General features: G+C 41.4%; 1 protein-coding gene across 9 annotated transcripts in view; it reads right to left on the minus strand.

Moving 5' to 3' along the window:
• Positions 1-14,864, minus strand: part of SLC9A9 (solute carrier family 9 member A9) — a 685,137-nt gene that overhangs the window by 146,436 nt on the left and 523,837 nt on the right. The gene's annotated exons all lie outside the window — the stretch shown is intronic.

The following is a 14,864-nucleotide window of genomic DNA, read 5'->3' on the forward strand; positions in this document are numbered from 1 at the left end:
ATGTTTGTATGCATATGTGTGTATGTGTTTATGTGGGTAAAGTTATATATGACTCTTACATGTGTATACACACATCTGTGTATACATGATTATATTTTTGTATGTATAAGTGTGTGTAAATCTGTACATATGCATGTATGTGTATATATTTATATGCATGTGTATATCTGCACATATGTGCGTATGTATGTCAGCATGTGTATATATGTGTTCATGTACACTTGCTTTATACATATAAATATATATATTATAAATAAAAAATTATGTATCTATATCAGATAACCACTACAACTTGATGATCAAGCCATTTCTTCATAAAAGCTAGATTGAAAAGAGTCTAAATGACATCTTGCTTGGGTTTATTCCCTGATTCTTCTAGCATTGCTGGAGGAAGCCAGGGGAAAGGTAAAGAAGAGACAGTTATTTTATTGTACTGGATCATAGGAGACCATTTTGGGATGTTGATATTGGCCCTCCAGTCTAAAGGGAGATGTTGATGGTATGGGAAAGAGGGAGAAGAGGGTTGAGGGAGGAAAGATCTGAGAAATGACAGAGGATAGACTCCAGAGCTCAGGGAGGGGTTGCTTTGATAGGGGAAAGGGCAAATCTTCTACTGGATTATGTGGCTCTTTCCAAGCTAGATGACCCTGTTTCCCTGCTCTTGGGGCAGTAACAAGTGTGGCAGAGGCTCTGAAATAGTTCTTGCTATGGACTGAATTGTGTCGCCTAAAAGTCATATGTTGAGGCCCTAACCCCCAATGTGATTGTATTTGGAGATAAGGCTTTTAAGAGGTAGTTATGGTTAAATAAGGACATAAAGGTGAGGTCTCAATCCCATAGGATTAGTGGCTTATAAGAAGAGGAAGGAAAAGATTTCTCTCTCCACCTGCACAGCTGAAGCAAGGCCATGTGAGGGCATAGTCAGAAGATGGTCATCTGCAAGGCAGGAACAGAGTCCTCACTAGGAACTGACTCTGCTGGGACCTTGATCTTGGACTTCCCAGCCTCCAGAATGGTGAGAAATAAATTTCTATTGTTTAGGCAGCCCAGGCTCTGGTCTTTTGTTATGGCAGCTGGATCAGACTGACACCCCTCAAAGACCCTCTCCACACAGTCATCAACCTGTGGAAGAGTAGCTTCCGAGAGCCCGAGGGACTCTAACTTAGGGAAAAGCATATCTTTGCTCTGTGGATGGTCACAGAGGCTGGGACAATGGGAGACTCTTAGAGGAAGGTGTATTGGGATTCTGTAGACTTACTCTCCAGTGCAAGGAGCTTCATTGCAAACATTTCTTGTGCTCCCCTACCCTGGCATTCTATTTGGTTAATTCCGACTCAATATTCTCAAGAAGGAAGTAGACCCAGCAGGAGGGTCTGCTCTGAGCACAAAAAGGTTGACATAAAAATTCATGATTTATTACCTCTGCTTCCCGCATCTGCTGTCCGGGCCTCATGGTGAGTCTATACCGATTTGAGAATTCAGTCTGGAGTTCCTGTCTTGGCACAGCGGAAATGAATCCGACTAGGAACAATGAGGTTTCGGGTTCAATCCCCGGCCTCGCTCAGTGGGTTAAGGATCCAGCATTGCCATGAGATGTGGGGTAGGTGGCAGACGTGGCTCGGATCTGGTGTTGCTATGGCTCTGGCAAAGGCTGGCAGCAACAGCTCTGATTAGACCCCTAGCCTGGGAACCTCCATATGCCACGGGTGCGGCCTTAAAAAAAGACAAAAGATAAAAAGAAAGGAAACACTAGATGTATCAGTCTGAAAAATTTGAGGAGGATTAAAAATTATATTGTAAGCATCCAGGCAGGGGGTGAAAAGGAGACTTCTACAAAAAGCAGTCTGTTCACTACTAAATGGTGAAAGACAGGCATTCCTGTCATGGCTCAGCAGTTAACAAACCCGACTAGCATCCATGAGAACACGGGTTTGATCCCCAGCCTCGCTCAGTGGGTTAAGGACCCGGCGTTGTCAGGAACTGTGGTATAGGTCACAGACGTGGCTCAGATCCTGCATTGCTGTGGCTGTGGTGTAGGCTGGTGGCTACAGCTCCAATTTGATCTCTAGCCTGGGAATCTCTATGTGCTGCTGGTGCAGTCCTAAAAAGACAAAAAAAGAAAATAAAAGAAAAGAAGAATTCAGTCCCTGGAACCCAATGCCTGGGTTCATCAGTTACTGGTATTGTGACCTAGGGCAGGTTACTTAACCTCCTTATGCTGTGTTTTCTAATCTGTAACATGGGAATGATAATACCATCCACATTATAGGCTTGTTGAGGAGAATCAAGAAAGTCATTATCTATAAAAAATCTTAGTATGTAGTAATTATTGCGCTGGTTTATTATCTTTTGCTATTCTTCTTCCTTGAGTTCATTAGCAGTGGACCCACAGCAATTCCTGGAGCAGAAGCATGGGTGGTTCAGTCAGTTCTAGGCAACTGCTTTTTTTTTTTTTTTTCTTTGTCTTTTTATAGCCACACCTGTGGCATATGGAGGTTCCCAGGCTAGGGGTCAAATTGGAGCTGCAACTGCTGGCCTACACCATAGCCACAGCAACCCCAGATCCAAGCTGCATCTGCTACCTATACCATGGCTCACAGCAACTCCGGATCCTTCACCCACTGAGCGAGGCCAGGGATGCCCTCATGGATACTATGCAGATTTATTTCCACTGAGCCACAACAGGAACTCCTAGGCACCTGCTTCTAAAGGAAAATGCTCTTGACTGTATTGGGAAAGAAGATGCGGGCAAGTGAAATTGCGGCAGTAGGTTTGGTGGTGGAGAGTGAGAGGATGTGTGCCTGCTGGCTTCTGTATTCTCAGTGAAGAATGAAACAAAGTCACCAGCTGATGGAGAGGGTGGAGGAGGGGCCGTGGGAGGCTTGTGAGGGGTGGAGAAGGAATGAATTAGATGCCTAAGAGAGGGGGAAAATGAACCTTCTAGAGAAACCTAGCAAGCTTGCTGAGCAATATTGAGTGCCAATTTGAGTCTTGAGATCATGAATTTAAAGTGAAAACAGAGGCTTGATTGTGTGAATTTCTTCCAACATCCAGCAGCCCTGGGTGCTGCAGGGAGATGGCATGGTGTTGCTTTCTGATCAATCGTCCTCATTTGCAGGGGTGTGTGTCCACGGTGCACTAACATTTGCTTTTATACACAACAATTGTACCAATTTTTTTCGTAACACATTATGTTAATTATAAAGGGAAATATACTAGAGTCTTCTCACCTTGTTGCAGCTTCATTTTCATTTTCTTGTCCCTTTCCCCTGAGAACACATGTGTAAATTACCAGTTTATGGTAATTTAATTTGTAGAATGCTTTGGACAAAGAACTCGTTTTCTTAGTTTATGTGGCTTTGGGTACTATATTTTCTTTTTATTGCCCTCTCAAGGTCTTAATCTCTGCTAAAGCAACAAAGGCACAAGATGACGATGAAGGCTTACACCTAAAAAGCACTTACTCTGTGCTGGCACTGTTCTAAGCACTTTACATATATGAACTCACTCATTTTTCCCAACAACCCCATTTTATAGGTAGGGCACAGGGAACTTAAGTAACTTGCATGGGGTCACACAGCAACTAAATGTCAGAGCTAAGATTCAACCGAGGCAGCTCTGAAGTCCTGGTGCTGTACTGCCATGCTTCTCTAAAACATCCTTGACAAGGGGTTACAATATTTGTGTCTCTTAAAAAATATTTACTTTCTGAGAAAACTTATAATAGCTCTACCTACCTCTAATGGGGCCATTGCCTTATCTTCCTATCACGTGGCATGAACCTCCTCACTTCTCACATCATTAAGGACAAAGATCATCAGTATCACATCTTTCCAGCCAGCCAACATATATTTATGAAAGGCCTACCCTTTTACAGTGCAAATAAGATAAAGGTGACCAAAACATTCTCCTTGCATCCCAGAACTCAGTCTAACTGGGGATCACACCAAAGAACAGGGAAAGTACAACAAAGGGTACAGGTAACTCCCTCTAGACACAAGATCCTATGAAAAACAAGCCACGTAAAGAAAAAGAACAGGCCTGTGGCGCTGAATTGTTTCATTCTCAGTGGGAGCCTTTTTAATCCCTGAGCAGATGCTAATTCTTTTGGTTGTGTTAGGGAAATACTCTGGCAAGGAGATGCCAAAAGCTCCAGTCATTGTACATATGAATTTCCTGAACATGGGGAATGTGGAATGCGGGGAACTGGAGGTGATGTTCTGAGCTCACTGTGGCAATTTTAATTTGTCTCTTTGGCCAAATGGGGCATGGTGAGCATTGCACAATTCAAGTGGACGGGGTCATATCCTGGGCATGTTTCTCATGATGAGCAATGGGACAGTGGGCTGAACAGAAGGTAGGTCTGGGACCCCTCGCACACTGAATCCAATCTGGACCCAGTCTTTTACTGACTATGCAGCCTTGGAAAGACATTTAGGTTTTCCAAACTTCAGTATTCTAATCTATGAAATGGACCTTCCTTGCCAGGATGTTGTAAGCATTACCAATGAGTTTGCAAAGTTCCTAGTATAACATGCATTCAATCAACCAAGGCCACCATTGTTTATTATTACACAGTTAAAACTCTATGGTAAACTTTTCGGAAGTGTATCCTTCATTGCTGAAGCAATCATCTCTTCCTCCTAGTTCTGTCATAGCTTGGGGATATTCAGAAGGTGAAAATGCCATTAAATGCAACTTATTATAAGCAATTGCTATTTTAGAAGGTTATATAAGTGGACAATACCTAAGAAATCACATGATCATTTTAACTTGTGTTGGACTTTTTTTTCTGGCTTTTATTTTTGCCATTTCTTGGGCCGCTCCCTCGGCATATGGAGGTTCCGAGGCTAGGGGTCTAATCGGAGCCATAGCCACCAGCCTACGCCGAAGCCACAGCAATGCGGGATCCGAGCCAGGTCTGCAACCTACACCACAGCTCATGGCAATGCCGGATCCTTAACCCACTGAGTAAGGCCAGGGATTGAACCCGCAACCTCATGGTTCCTAGTCGGATTCGTTAACCACTGAGCCACGACAGGAACTCTGGACTTTTTTTTAATATAGGAATAATTACAGTCCTATTATTATTATTATTACCACTACTACCACTGCTTAACATTGTGGTGAGGAGGAAGGTGAAGGGAATAATTATTTATTAATTGTTTCTACCTATCAGAAACTATGACAAGCAGTTTTGCATACAATTAAATATCACAACCACTTAGGAACTTGGTGGTAGGATTATTTACGTTTTAAAAATGAAGAACAAGGCTCAGAGAAGTTAAATCATTTTTCCAAGGTCATACAGCCAGGGAGTGTCAGAGGCAGTCTGACCAGAGGCCGTTTGCTCTGACCTTCATACGGTGTGGTCTTCTGAAACAGGTATTACGGTCAGAGCTATTTTACAGCTATTTTAAAGAATGGCAAACCAGCGCAGTTAAAATACTTGTTCAAGATCATACAGCCTTGGAAGAGAAGGCCTGAAGACTCACAGGTTTCAGTCCAGTTTCCTTATTTGTCCTGGATCTCTGGGAGCAGACAATAGAGTAGAATATGTAGGAGCATAGGCTGTTAGGTTTCTTGATGTCAGAGAAGGGAGTTAACAAACATGCGAAGGGAAAACGAAATGGTTTTAGACTAATATTGAAGGCACTGGTGTGAAATTCTTATTTAAAGGTATATCTAGTGATGAACAGATATAGAAATGAACTATATGTAAATCACTCTTTCTTCACACACACACAAACACACACACACACACACACACACACACACACACACACACTTCTTAATTCTTTCCCTAAAGGGTGAGTTTTGAAGCAGCAAAGAGCACATCTAGCATCACATCTTCATTTCTAAATACTGTTCTTCACTAACAGAAACCAGAGATCCTTGGAGAAATAGTTGATGACAGGGCTGGAGCAAGGAAGGTACAAGATGAGCCTGGAACAGCTTATTGTGCCAATTAGCAAGGAAGTGCGTTAAAAATGATGGGAAAATTCAAAAAGACAAAGCAGACAGGGCTTTGTCTTTTTGAAGGGTTCCCAACAGGCAAATAGATAATTAGAACATCAAAATACACAATAGTAGTCATACATTATAATCCACTGAATAAATAGAAAAGCACGAGGCTGTGCTGACATTAATAAATAAATGAATGACTTGAAAGTTGATAACAACTGGAATATTTACATAGCTTCAAACTACCTCCCCATAAAATGCTTACTAATAGTGGGAGGTAAAAAGAGTAATTTTACAGTGGAGAAATCTCATTGACATCATCTTAATAAGTGATCAAAGTAAAGATTACTGGCAATGTCACAAGTCCAAATCATGTGTCCCATCACATCGTACAATGAGACAAACTCAGCATCACTTCTGTGATATTCCAGCTAAAGATGCAAAATATGAATCTAATCACGAGGAAATATCAGATACCTCCACAAGGGAAGGATCTCTATGAAAGATCTGTCCTCTAATCTTCAAAGGTATCAAGGTCATGAAAGTCAAAAGATTGAAGAACTGTTCCAGATTAAAGGGGACCAATGAGATGTGGCAAATGAATGCAGCACATGATTTTGAACTGCAGCTTTTTGCTTTAAGGGGCATTAGTGGTAAATTGGTAAAATGTGAATGCGGTGTGAGGATTAGATGGAAGAAGTGTTTTGAATGTTAAATTCCTGATCCTGGTGGTTGGGTTGTGGTTGCGTAGGAGAATATCTGGTTTATTGGAATCACAAATCTATTTCAGGGTGAAGGTGTATCAGGTGAATAATTTACTTTCAAATGGTTCAGAAGCAAAAGGTCTTTGTATTGTATTACGTTTTTTTTTTTTTTTTTTTTTTTTTTTTTTGTCTTTTTAGGGCGGTACCCTCAGCATATGGAGGTTCCCAGGCTAGGGGTCTAATCGGAGCTACAGCTGCTGGCCTACACCACAGCCATAGCAATGTGTGATCTGAGCCACCTCTTCCACCTACACCATAGCTCATGGCAATGCTGGATCCCCGACCCACTGAGCGAGGCCAGGGATCGAACCCGAATCCTCATGAATGCTAGTTGGGTTCATTAACCGCTGAGCCACGACAGGAACTCCTGCAGCTATTTTTAAATTTGATATTTTTCAAGATAAAAAGTTATTTCCACCAATACATATCTCAAAATAAAAACAGCAGGTGGTGCACACAGAGGTTATAGTAAAGTGATGAAAAATGCTCTTTAGGCTTTGAATTCCAGCTCTGCCACTTACTAGCTAGACAAACTTAAGCCTGAGTTATGTATGACTTACTTTCTTGGTCTATAAAATGGGGATAATAAAAAGTACCAATGTGAATTCCGTGTGGATTTAAATAAGTTGGCAGCCATAAAGTACTTAATATCAAGGTCTGCAATCACTGCTTAGTACCTTCAGTGGTTTTGGTTACATGGTAGGTGATGATATGATTCTCTGTGATCCATTTTCCCTACAGAGCATATGCCAGGGAGTGAGATCTGGTGTACCCTTTCTGACTTGTCCAGCTAAAAATAAAATTCAGCTAGAAAACATTTGCTATATGGTTAATCCTATTATTCAGGCAGATGGCTGCAGATTCATAGACTGAGAAAGTTTAAAATAACACTGTTATGTTTATAATCTTTAGATATACACTTTTTGATGGAGGGCAATGAGTAAATACATATATATTTACTACATGTAATCATTATATTGAACCAAAATATTGTGTTAGGAATAATCTAGGCATTAGTATGAAGAAAATGTGATTATCACATTGACAAGATGTTTCTTAAGCAGTTTAAAAATATACATGCATGGCCCATTATAAAGGATTACAGTGAATTTCCTATCAAGACTGGCTAATTCAATTAAAAATGGAAATTAAAAAATTGAAAGTAAAACAATGTTCCGGTTGGAAAGGAAATACAGAGAGCACTTTGATGTTGATTCTTTGAGATTATTCCTTTTCTGCCCTTTGGATACTTAATATTGAGCAGGAGTTGAGTTTGGGGGTGGGGAGAAAGGCTGATATTTTGCTAGTTATCTTTCAATGCATAATTTTTGGTCCATCTCCACTAATGAAATTCAGTTTTAAGAACCCTGAGTTCTTTTTCACTTAGCTTTAAATTGACATGAGAGCAGATGGGCTCTGACAAAGCCTCTTTGCTCTCTTATTTGACAGTCTTTAAAAATGCTACTTTAAAACATTTTAAAGGTTCACAGTGACCATTGCTAACATGAAAAAAATGGGCTCCACGTCACCCCATAGAAAAGAGTGAAAACCTCCAGCTAGGTTGAACTTTAACCTTGACCCAAAGATGCCTACTTGAATACGCCCCTTTTCTGAACTAAAGAGCCACACTTGGATTTTTTTTTTCTCAAAAGGCAGAGAATTTGTGATGCACCTTCAAGATTCCATTTATATCAGTGACATAATGGTGTCAGCTCTTTGAAGGAAGAAAGAACAGGCAGCAACTGGTATTATATTGTTAAGTGCCCAAGAATCAATTACATCCTTGCTGAGACAAGAGGCAATTTTCCCATTTAAACTTCACAGATGTACGGACTGGCAAATTATTGTTGGGTTGTTGCTTCTTTTATTATAATTAACAATTAAAAAACACACGTTATAATGTAATTAGCTGTTTACTGGCTATTACTGGCTTAGGTTGTAGTCGAGACTTTACGTTCAAGGATATGAACTACTAAAAAAGTATTTTAATCAACCCTTTTATATTCAGTCACTAGTGTGGAAACATTTTGGCCCCTCACAATTAAGTCACTGGAAATTTCCAAGCTGATCTGAGTTTATAAGAAGCATCTTATGGAAACCTATCTGTTTCCTTTCTTAAAACACCCAGCTTGGAGTTCACTGATTCTTCATTTCTGGAAAATGTAGCAGAAATTTTTTTTGCCCCCCACCCCAACATTTTTGCTCTTGTTCATCTCTAAATAAATTCTTTTATGTCAGTGTAGGCTCATTCTTAATATTTTTCAAACACACATACATATATCCTACTCCATGGAGACTAAACAACATGCTACTAAAAAACCAATGGGTCAATGAGGAAATCAAGAAGGAAATTAAAAACTATCTTGAAACAAATGATAATGAAGACACAATCTCTCAAAACCTATGGGATGCTGCGAAAGCAGTGCTCAGAGGGAAATTTATAGCGATACAGGCCTTTCTCAAAAAAGAAGAAAGATCCCAAATTGACAACTTAACCCTCCACCTAAACGAATTAGAAAAAGAAGAACAAAAAAGTCCTAAAGTCAGCAGAAGGAAGGAAATTATAAAGATCAAAGAAGAAATCAATAAAATAGAGACTCAAAAAAAAAAAAAAGAGAAAATTAATAAAACCAAGAGCTGGTTCTTTGAAAAGGTGAACAAAATTGACAAACCCCTGGCCAGACTCACTAAAAAGAGGAGAGAAAGAACCCAAATAACTAAAATTATAAATGAAAAAGGAGAAATCACAACGGATACAGCAGAAATACAAAAAACCATAAGAGAATACTATGAACAACTGTATGGCAACAAGTTTGACAATCTGGAAGAAATGGACAATTTTCTAGAATCTTACAGCCTGCCAAAACTGAATCAAGCAGAAACAGACCAACTGAACAGACCGATCACTAGAAATGAAATTGAAGAGGTCATAAAATCACTGCCTACAAATAAAAGTCCAGGACCAAATGGCTTCACAGGTGAATTCTATCAAACATATAAAGAGGAATTGGTGCCCATCCTCCTTAAACTCTTTCAAAAGGTTGAAGAAGAAGGAATACTCCCAAAGACATTCTATGAGGCCACCATCACCCTCATTCCAAAACCAGACAGAGATACCACCAAAAAAGAAAACTATCGGCCAATATCTCTGATGAATATAGATGCAAAAATTCTCAACAAAATCTTAGCCAACTGAATCCAACAACATACCAAAAAAATTATACACCATGACCAGGTTGGGTTCATCCCAGGTTCACAAGGATGGTTCAACATACGCAAATCAATCAGCATCATACACCACATTAACAAAAAAAAAGTCAAAAATCATATGATCATCTCAATAGATGCAGAAAAAGCATTTGACAAAGTTCAACATCCATTCATGATCAAGACCCTCGCCAAAGTGGGTATAGAGGGAACATTCCTGAATATAATCAAAGCCATTTATGATAAACCCACAGCAAATATCATACTCAATGGGGAAAAACTGAAAGCCTTCTCACTCAAATCTGGAACAAGACAGGGATGCCCACTCTCACCACTGCTCTTCAACATCGTTTTGGAAGTCTTAGCCACAGCAATTAGACAAACAAAAGAAATAAAAGGCATCCATATAGGAAGAGAAGAGATCAAACTGTCACTGTATGCAGATGACATGATACTATACCTAGAAAACCCTAAGGACTCAACCCCAAAACTCCTTGAACTGATTAATAAATTCAGCAAAGTGGCAGGATATAAGATTAACATTCAGAAGTCAGTTGCATTTCTGTATACCAGCAATGAAACATATATCTCTATATGTATATATCTCTCTATCTCTCGCACACGGAAGCTATCTATTTTTGCTCAGGTCAATTAGATATTTTATGATTACCCTGATGTGGACAACCTACTTGAAGGCATCTAATAATTTAGATGATAAGCAATGCCATGCTGGAAAACGGCACTAGAAATGGAAGTTATTAAGTGCAACAATAGATGACTATTCATAATTATAAGAGCTAACACTTATAGGGTACTTATTAGGTGCCAGGCACTGTTTTAAGTACTGAATATGCTATCCACAATTTAACTCATTTAATGCTCACAATGACCCTCTGAGGTAGTGTCTATTATAATTCCCAGTTCATGAAAGAGAAAAGGAAGGTGCCAAGAGGCTAAGTAATTAGGCCATGGCTATAGAACTTGCAAAAAGCAGGGCTAGGATTCAAACCCAGGTGGCTGGCTCTAGAGCCCATGCTTTTGGCCACTGCAGTCTACTAGTATCTACAAAACATGATGACTGTTAAGGCAAGGTTGAACCAATTTTCATGTGTTTGTTTTTAAATCCATGAAAATGAAGTAAAAGAGGTTTCAGAAGCAACTTGTTCATGTCCCTATTGACAGCCAACACTGATGAGATTCCTGGGGAATGTTCCATTTGGTACTGTGCACCAGGCTAAAGTATGAAGTGGGCTAAGTGCCCAGAAAATATCCATGGAAATAATGGCAAAACCTATGCTGGTATAATATACTCATGTACATAAGATTATTGGGAAGTTACCCATACTCCTTATGTGGTCTTGTACTCTAAGAAATTACCACATTTTGCCATAGAATTAAAATTGTCATTATTATTTAGAAATTTAGGTTACCTTTTAGGTCTTTAAAATGATGATCGGATCTTCTTCCTACAGCATCTGAGCATCTTGATTACCAGGCCTAATGTCTCTAATAATTATCAAATAAGGTACTTCTTACCCATACTCTATCCTTTTACAAAGTAACAGTTGAGGCAACTTATAATGGAAAGTCAAACAGTTGACTGAGGACAAGTGTTATGCCATGAAAAAGGGGATGGAACAGAGCGAAGGTAGTAGAAAATGATGGTTTCAGAAAACTTAGGGCTGGACATAGTTACTACAATTGAGCCCTGCATTTCAAGTTTAACTGGCATCAGGCAATGGTGCAATGTTGGTAAAATGTGTCTTGGCTCCTGATATATCATTTCATCCTTCTTCCCTGTCCAGCTACTGGCACTTGATGCTGATATTACTCTCAGGCAGGTTTCCTGTGGTTCCTTCCCCCCAGGGTCTCTTAGCTGGCTGTCAGCTCATTTCTTAGAAGTCACAGCTTGATATCAGTTTGAGGAACTACCTCTCCTAAGAGATTGGGGTAGAATAAATGAGAACACTCAGAAAACTTGAAAAGGTGTTAACAATATTTATTGTTATTATTAATGGGAATTCAAAGCAATAATACCTTTAAACTCGGGAACCAAATCAAGTGGTGAGTTAGGCAGTCGTGAGGATGTTTGAGGGATGTTTGGGGTGAGGGGCCAACTTGGGATTCCCTAATAAGACTGTGCGTAAAGCAGGCATTGCCTTGCAGTAGGAAGAGAGGAGAGGAGAAGGCAGGCAAAGGTAGAATGCAGAGCCCCACTGAGTCTATTTGTGAGGAGAGGAGTGGAGAAGGCTCTCTATCCCTGCTACCTTTCTAACCACAGTTAGAGCAGTTCATTTTTACAAACATTTGCTGAGTGCCTGCTGTGTGCCAGCACTGTGCTGCATGCCAGAGGTACCATGGTGACCCAGACATGACCCTGCCCTCAACAGGTTGATGGTCTAGTGGATGACACCGAGACAACTCCCCTCCATGTCTATCCACATCAAGATACCTACTTTTTGAGGGGTTCAGGAAGAGGATGCACATGTGGCTGGAGATCACCTCTGCAGATGGAGAGGCAGAGCATATGGGGCCCTTGCCATTAGAGAGTGTGTAGAATGAAGCCTGCATCCATGGTGGCAGCTAAGGTCCAGCCCAGGCCAGAGTTCCAGTGTCTAGTGTTCATTTCTCAGCTGTATTCGCCTTAGAGGTCATCTCCACATTGGTTATTTTGCAGGTGAGGCAACTGAAGGCCACACAATATACTGATTCACTGGGCAGCAAGTGGCAGAACTAGAAATAGAAACTGGATGCTCTGATGCCACAGTTAGGCCTGAGCCACAGGGGCTTGGAAGCTATTAAAATGGGGACACACCTAGGGGAGGGGATATTTTCTTAGGAATCATTTACACTTCTGGGGGAGGGACTTCATCAGGGCCTTGAGGAGCACTTATTTGGAAAGAGGGAGAAGCGAGATGGGCCACAGGAACCTGGGATCAGGGAGAGTTGGTTGGTGAAATCAAGTTTTGCAGACTCCCTGTGTGGCTTGGTCACACACAGCCTTGGATCCCCTCACATATGTACCTTCCTGCTTCATCACTTTGGCTGACAGGACAGAAAATTCTCCCAATAAAACAAAAGTGAGCCCAGCCGTCTTAGGGAAATTCTTTTTTTTTTTTTTTGCTTTTTGGAGCCGTACTCTCGGCATATGGAGATTCCCAGGCTAGGGGTCTAATTGGAGCTACAGCTGCTGGTCTACACCACAGCCATAGCAACCCAGGATCTGAGCTGCGTCTGTGACTTACACCACAGCTCACGGCAACACTGGATCCTTAACCAGTGAGGCCAGGGATTGAACCCGTATCCTCATGGATCCTAGTCAGGTTCGTAAACCACTAAGCCACGAAGGGAATGCCATATTTTAGGGAAATTCTGAGTATTATGTACATTCATATATCCTTCTTCTCCACAGAGAGGCAGATCCCAAAGGCAGCACAGGGGCCCAGCCCACTGCTGAGTCAGTGATGCTCATGGACTTGCAGGAAAGGTAGGACTTAGAAGCCCCAGCTGGCCCCCCCCTGGACCCTGGGGAGGAGGCAGGGCAAGGACAGTCAAGGGGGGGAGTAAGTGCTCCTGGGTAACTCTCCTGCTGAACCTGGCTCTAAGAGGTGGGGAGGCCGTGCAGCTGCATGTTGCCTTCTGGGAAACATCCTCTTCACTGGCATCAGCTGCATTAAGAGCCTGCATTGTTAGTTGTGGACACACTTGTTCCACCAGCCCTTCTGCTCAACCATCTTCCAGGTAGGAATGGTCATGTGACCCAGCTGGGCCAAAGATACATAAGCAGAAGTCTGTTGGATGGGGCTTCCAGGTTTGCTTTCCTGGTGAAATAAAGGAGGTGATGGGTTCATGTATTATACATGTTCTCTTCCCCCTTCTTTCCGAGAACTCGGACCTGGTGGCAGCCTCTTATGACCATGACAAACTAACACAAGAGGATGACAGAAAGAGCCTGAGTCACTATGTTATCATCGATTTTCTGTACTCGTTCTGGACTAATCTTTGGATTTCTTCACCTGTGAGACAAAATAAGATCCTTTTTGAATATGCTCCATAAGCTGGCATTTTCCTGGTTTCATAACAAGCAGCTAGCCTAGGACTCAAGGCCTTTCCCAATCTGATGTCAAAAAACCCTTCCTGTTTCACCTCCTATCATGTCCCTCCCTTATCTAAACGCCTTTCCCCCAATTCCAATATCACAGCCCTGAGAAGTTCTCCCCTGAACTGGTGGCACAACCTGCTCTACGCTCTAACCTTGTTCATGTCATCACCACAACACATAAAACCACACACTATTTGTTGATCTGCTCAGACTCTTTCAATTGCCTCCTAATTTGACTCCCAGCTTCCACCTTTGCCTCCCTACAATGTATTCTCAGGACAGCACACAGAGGGGTCCCTATAACATGCCAGTCAGATCTCATACCTCTTCTTTGCAAAACCTCCAGTGACTCCTTATTTTTTCAAAGTAAAAGCAGGTCCTTTAAATGGTCTATAAAATCCTATATGATCTTCCTGCCCCCATTTTTTCTCTCACCTCACCTCCTAATGCTAACTCTTCACCCACACTGGCCCATTGCTGTTCCTCCAACGTGTCAGGCCACTCTCACCCACAGGCCACATAAGCAGTTCCCTCTGCTAAAGTGCTCTTCCTCCTGCCTCTCCTTCAAGTCTGCTTGAGAGAGACCATCTTATGGGGCCTACCTGAACCACCCTAATTCAACAGCAACCCAAACCCATTCCCTATATCCAGCCCTCTACTCTCCCTTACTCTGCTCTATTTTTCATCACCTTCTAATATACTGTATTATGTACCTATTTATTATGCTTATGGTTTATTTCCTCCTGCCAGAATAAAAGCTCCCTGAGGGCAGGCAATTTTATCCTTTTTTGTTAGCTGATTTATTTCAAGTGCCCAGAATAGTGCTT

The sequence above is a fragment of the Sus scrofa genome, chromosome 13, assembly GCF_054392235.1.
Source record: "Sus scrofa isolate SSC_HxYL_T2T_F1_AM1 chromosome 13, Sscrofa_HxYL_maternal_Yorkshire_Landrace_v2.0, whole genome shotgun sequence".
Lineage (NCBI taxonomy): Eukaryota > Metazoa > Chordata > Mammalia > Artiodactyla > Suidae > Sus > Sus scrofa.